The sequence below is a fragment of the Orycteropus afer genome, unplaced genomic scaffold (assembly GCF_000298275.1).
Source record: "Orycteropus afer afer isolate SDZICR_OR568_19922 unplaced genomic scaffold, OryAfe1.0 scaffold00162, whole genome shotgun sequence".
Taxonomy (NCBI): domain Eukaryota; kingdom Metazoa; phylum Chordata; class Mammalia; order Tubulidentata; family Orycteropodidae; genus Orycteropus; species Orycteropus afer.
In genome coordinates, this window is record NW_006921749.1 from 1,032,301 (window position 1) to 1,038,175 (window position 5,875).

Here is a 5,875-nt window from a genome sequence, read left to right on the forward strand (position 1 = left end):
CTAGGTAAAGCTACAAGGAAGAGTGCCATGGAGTTAGTAATAGTAGGGCCCATTGCCACCCTTGGGCCTGAGGAAGGAAGGGCAAAAAGTAGTTAAACAGAAAGTCACATGCCATTTAGTAGAGATACAACAGCTGCAAACACAGTCCTCTGATCTATCATGTCTCCTATTGCTACCACTCAGTGGCAAATTTTAATAGAAGCCAGAGGGTAAGAAAGCCCACTGATTTCATTCATAAAAGTCAGTGGTTAAACACCTCTCTGCTGACTGTAAGTTCACCAATGCAAACCCATCAGCCTCTCTACAGGAAAAAGATGTGGCTGTCTGCTTCCATAAAGAAACTCTATGGGGGCAGTTCTACTCTGTCCTATAGGGCCACTATGAGTCAGAATCAAGTAGATGGCAATAGGTTTGTTGTTTTCATTTCTAGGAGTACAGGGCAAATGGAGGAATGAAGAGAGTGAATAGGAAAGAACAATAAGAGAAGAAGTAAAGCACCCTACTTTCATCATAGCCTCCCTGATTCTTACTCCACAAATTTTGAGTCCTCTTCTTAAGCTTCTACTTTCTTTGCTCACTTTATTTACTTTTCATTGATGTAGTATAATATATAAAAAAGGCAGGAAGGAGGGAAAGCCTGGGATGAAAGGTGGCAGGATCCAGGTAAGGGGAGGGAGACAGCCCCCACCCAAAGGCAGGAGGAGAGAAAGCCAAGGACAACAAGGCAGCAGGATCCAGGTAAGGGGAGGGAGCAGAGGTTTTGAACAGCTAGGGCAGATGAATTTGCCTGTAAGTACTGTGGTGGCTGGCATGTTGCTGTGAGGCTTGAGTTTGTACCACTGGTGTATCAAACACCATCAGGGTTGTACATGGTGCACAGGTTTCAATGCAGCTTACAGATTGAGACAGACTAGGAAGAAGGAAGAGGCCATCTACTTCTCAAAGAATTGGCCAAGGAAAATATTATGAATAGCAGTGAAACACTGTCTGATACATTACTGGGAAACTTTATGAATAGCCCAGAAATAATTTCTGATACCGTGCAGGAAAATGAGTCCCTTAGGTCAGAAGCATCTTTTGATACTTCTGCCTCATTCCCTTATGACTGAAAAAGAACTGTCTCATCAGAGTAAAACCAACCTTAATGATATGGATAAAGTAAAGCTTTAGGGACCTCCATTTGCTGGTGTGGCATGACTCAAATTGAGGAAAAACAGCTGCAAATATCCATTAATAATTGGAACATGGAATGTACGAAGTATGAAACTAGGAAAATTGTAAGTTGTCAAAAATGAAATGGAACACATAAAGATTGATATCCTAGGTATTGTTCCTGTTGTTGTTATGTGCTGTCGAGTCAGACCCGACTCATAGCAACCCCTCCTTGGTTTCCAAGGCAGTATCACTATGGAAGTAGATTGCCCAACCTTCCTTCCGAGGAGTGGCTGGTGGGTTTGAACCACCAGCCTTCTGGTTAGCAGTCAAATGCCTTAGGCATAGACTACCAGAGCTCCTATCCTAGGTATTAGTGAGCAGAAATGGACCGGTTTTGCCATTTTGAATCAGGCAACCATATGATCTATTATGCAAGGAATGACAATTTGAAGAGGAATGGTGTGGCATTCATTATCACAAAGGATGTTTCAAGATCTGTCCTGAAGTACAATGGTGTCAGTGATAGGATAATATCCACATGCTTATGAGGAAGACCAGTTAATACAACTATTATACAAATTTATGCACCAACCACCAAAGCCAAAGATGAGGAAATTGAAGATATTTGTCAACTTCTGCAGTCTGAAATTGACCGAACATGCAATCAAGATGTGTTAATTATCACCAGTGACTGGAATGCAAAAGTTAGAAACGAAGAATCACTGGTAGTTGGAAAATTTGGCCTTGATGACAGAAATAACACTGGAGATAGCATGATAGAATTTTGCAAGACTAATGACTTATTCATTGCACATACCTTTTTTCAACAACACAAATGGCAGCTGTACACATAGACTTTGCCAGATGGAGTACACAGGAATCAGATTGACTACATCTGTGGCAAGAGGCGAAGGAAAAACTCAATATCTTCAGCCAAAACAAGGCCAGGAGCTGATTGTGGAGCAGACCATCAACTGCTCATATGCAAGTTCAACTTGAAGTTGAAGACAATTAAAACAAGTCCATGAGAGCCAAAATATGACCTGGAATATATCTCTCCTGAATTTAGAGACCATCTAAAGAATAGATTTGATATATTGAACACCAATGAATGAAAACCAGAAGAATTGTGGGATGACATCAAGAACATCATCCATGAAGAAAGCAAGTGGTCATTAAAAATATGAGAAAGGAAGAAAAGACCAAAATGGATGTCAGAAGAGACTCTGAAACTTGCCCTTGAGCAGAGAATAGATAAAGCAAATGGAAGAAATGATGAGATAAATGAGCTGAACAGAAGATTTCAAAGAACACTTCGAGAAGACAAAGCCAATTACTATAATGAAATGTGCAAAGACCTGGAATTAGAAAATCAAAAGACAAGAACACACTTGGCATTTCTCAAGCTGAAAGAACTGAGGAAAAAATTTCAGCCTCGAGTTGCAATATTTATTGTAAGATTCTATGGGCAAAATATTGTATGCTGCTGCTGCTGTTGTTGTTGTTATGTGCCATTGAGTCAGCCCCGACTTGACTCATAGCAACCCCTCCTTGGGTTTCCGAGGCAGTATCACTACAAAAGTAGGACTGCCCAACCTTCCTTCTGAGGAATAACTGGTGGGTTTGAACCGCCAGCCTTCTGGTTAGCAGTCAAGTGCCTTAGTCACTATGCTACCAGAGCTCCTAAGAGATCGCCTGGCTACCTGGTGGAGAGTGGCCAGTGGATTTGAACCCCCAGCCTGGGGTGTGGCAGCTGACTGCCTGAGGCCCTGAGGCCATCCCCTAGGGCCGTTGTTGTCAGTTGCCATCAAATCATCTCCGACTCATAGTGACCCTATGCACAGCTGAATGAAACATCTCCTCGTCCTGTGCCAGCTTCACGATCCTTGCTATACTCGAGCCCATCATTGCTGCCACTCTGTCAGTCTATCTTGTTGAGGGCCTTCTCCTCTTTCATCAACCCTCCACTTTACCAAGCATGACATCTTTCTCCAGAGAAAGGCCCCTTCTAACAAATGACCAAAGTATGTAAGAAAAATCTGGCCATACTCACTTCCAAGAAGCATTCGGGCTGCATTTCCTCCAGGACATATTTCTTTTAGCAGTCCATGATACTTTCAGCATTCTTCACCAACACCACAACTCAAAAGCATCAATTCTTCTTTGGTTTTCCTATTCATTGTCCAGTTCTAGCATGCATATGAGGTGACTGAAAATACCATGGCTTGTGTCAGGCACACCTTAGTCCTCAAGGAGACATCTTTACTCTTCAGCACTTGAAAGAGGTCCTTTGCAGCTGTTTTGCGCAGTGCTATACATCATCTGATGCCCTGACTGCTGCTTCCATTGGTGTCAATTGTAGAACCAAGCAATGTGAAGTCTTTGACAACTTCAGTCTTCTCTTCGTTTATCGTGATGCTGCTTATTGGTCCAGTTGTGAGGATATTTGTTTTCTTTATATTGAGATGTAATCCATACTGCAGACTGTATTCTTCAATCTTCATCAGTAAGTGCTTCAAGTCATCCTCACTTTCAGCAAGAAAAGTTGTTAATAATTCTTCTGCCAATCCTGGTGCCACGTTCTTCTTCATATAGTCAGCTTCTCAGGTTATTTACTCAGCATATAGATTGAATAAGTGTGGTGAAAGGACACAACCTTGATGTACTCCCTTCTTGATTTTAAACCATACAGTGTCCCCTTGGTCTGTTTGAACAACAGCCTCCTGGTCTATGTACATGTTCCTCATGAGTACAATCAAGTGTTCTGAAATTATTCTTCTCAATGTTATCCACAATTTGTTATGATCCACACAATCAAATGCCTTTGCATAGTCAACAAAATGTAAGTAAACATCTTTCTGGTATTCTTTGAGCCAAGATGCATCCAACAACTGCAATGATATCCCTCATTCCATGTCCTCTTCTGAATCCAGCTTGCACTTCTGGAAGTTCTCTGTCATACACTATTGCAATTGTTTTTGAATTATCTTCAGTAAGATTTTACTTGCATGTGATATTAATGATACTGCTCAATAATTTCCACAGTCTGTGGGATCACCTTTCTTTGGAATGGGTACAAATATGGCTCTCTTTCAGTCAGTTGGCCAGGTAGCTGTCTTCCAAATCTCTTGGCATAGCTGAGGGAGTGCCTCCAGTGGGGCATCCATTTGTTGAAACATCTCAATGGGTATTCCATCAATTCCTGGAGACTTGTTCTTCTATTTCTTCAGTGCAGCTTCAACTTCTTCCTTTAATACCATTGGTTCTTGAACATAAGCCACCTTCTGAAATGGATGAACATCGACCAATTCTTTTTTGTAGTGACTCTGGATAATCCTGTCATCTTCTTTTGATGCTTCCTGCATCATTTGATATTTTGGCCATAGAATCTTTCAATACTGCAACTTGAGGCTGAATTTTTTTCCTCAGTTCTTTCAGCTTGAGAAATGCCGAGCAAGTTCTTCCCTTTTGGTTTTCTAACTTGTGATGGTTGGAGCTGTGTGCCCACTTGGCTGGACCATGATTCTGTGTGGTTTGAGCAATTGTGATGTGGGTTGTTCCCATGATCGGATCAGATGTATTCATTTTGAGCAGCCAATCCATTGAGGGGGAGTTTCCCTATGGGTGTGGCCTGCTTCCAGTATATTTGTGGACATCCTGGGAAAAGAGACTCTCTTCTTCTGTGGATCAGGATTCTGTTGTTCTGCCTACAACTGTCAATGAGCGAATAATCCACCATTCAGCCTGTACAGCTTGGATTCGTCATTCATTGGAGTCAACAGCCAGTATACGCCTGCCAACCTTGAGCTCCTCAGCCCCTGCAGGAGTATGAGTTGGGAAAAGCCTCCAGCTTGATGTTTGATCCAAGAACTTGGGACTTGACAGCTTCTATAAGTGTGTGAGCCATTTTCCTAAGATAAACTTCTCTTTCTCTCTCTCTATAAGCTTTACTGGTTTTGCTTCTCTAGAGAACCCAGCCTAACACATTTGGTACCAGGAGTGGTTCTAGAAAGACAAAATCATAAGGATGGGCTTCCTAAATTGGTTCTCCCATTTGATTAATCATAAAGGCACTGATGACCCTGCCTCTGTTAGTAAAGAGGGCCCTGCTAATCCATGGCATGAGGTGGCAACATTGATATGCAAAATAGCACCACCAATAGATCAAGTACTTTTAGGAAGTAAGGCTCTGGGTGATCACATATTTGATAATTGTCTGTAATTGTTTCAGCATAAGGAATATAAAGAAGCTGGTTGGTTGGTCTTACTTACACTTGGCAAAGTGATGAAACAGAGAGATGAGTTCAGGGCTGCTGAGTCACAACTTAAGCACCACATAAAAGACCTCAATGTTTCCAGTTTTGCTCTGAAAGAAAGCCTTATTTCTTCTAGTAACAGAGCTGATATTGCCAAAAACCAAACACAGCATCTTATTGTAAGAGTGGCTGAGTTACAATGACAATTAAATTGCCAACCCAGAAGAGTGTCTGAAGTTAAAATGAGGGCACTGATTTGGAAAAAATGGGATCCTGAAACCTGGAATAGGAGGCATATGGGTGGATAGTCAGGAAGATCTGGATATGGGGCCTGTAAGATGCCAACGGAAGCAGCAGTCAGGACATTAGACGATGTGTAGCATTGGGAAAGTCAACTGCGAAGGAACTGTTTCAAGTGCTGAGGAGCAAGGATATCTCATTGAGGACTAAGGTGCGCCTGACAC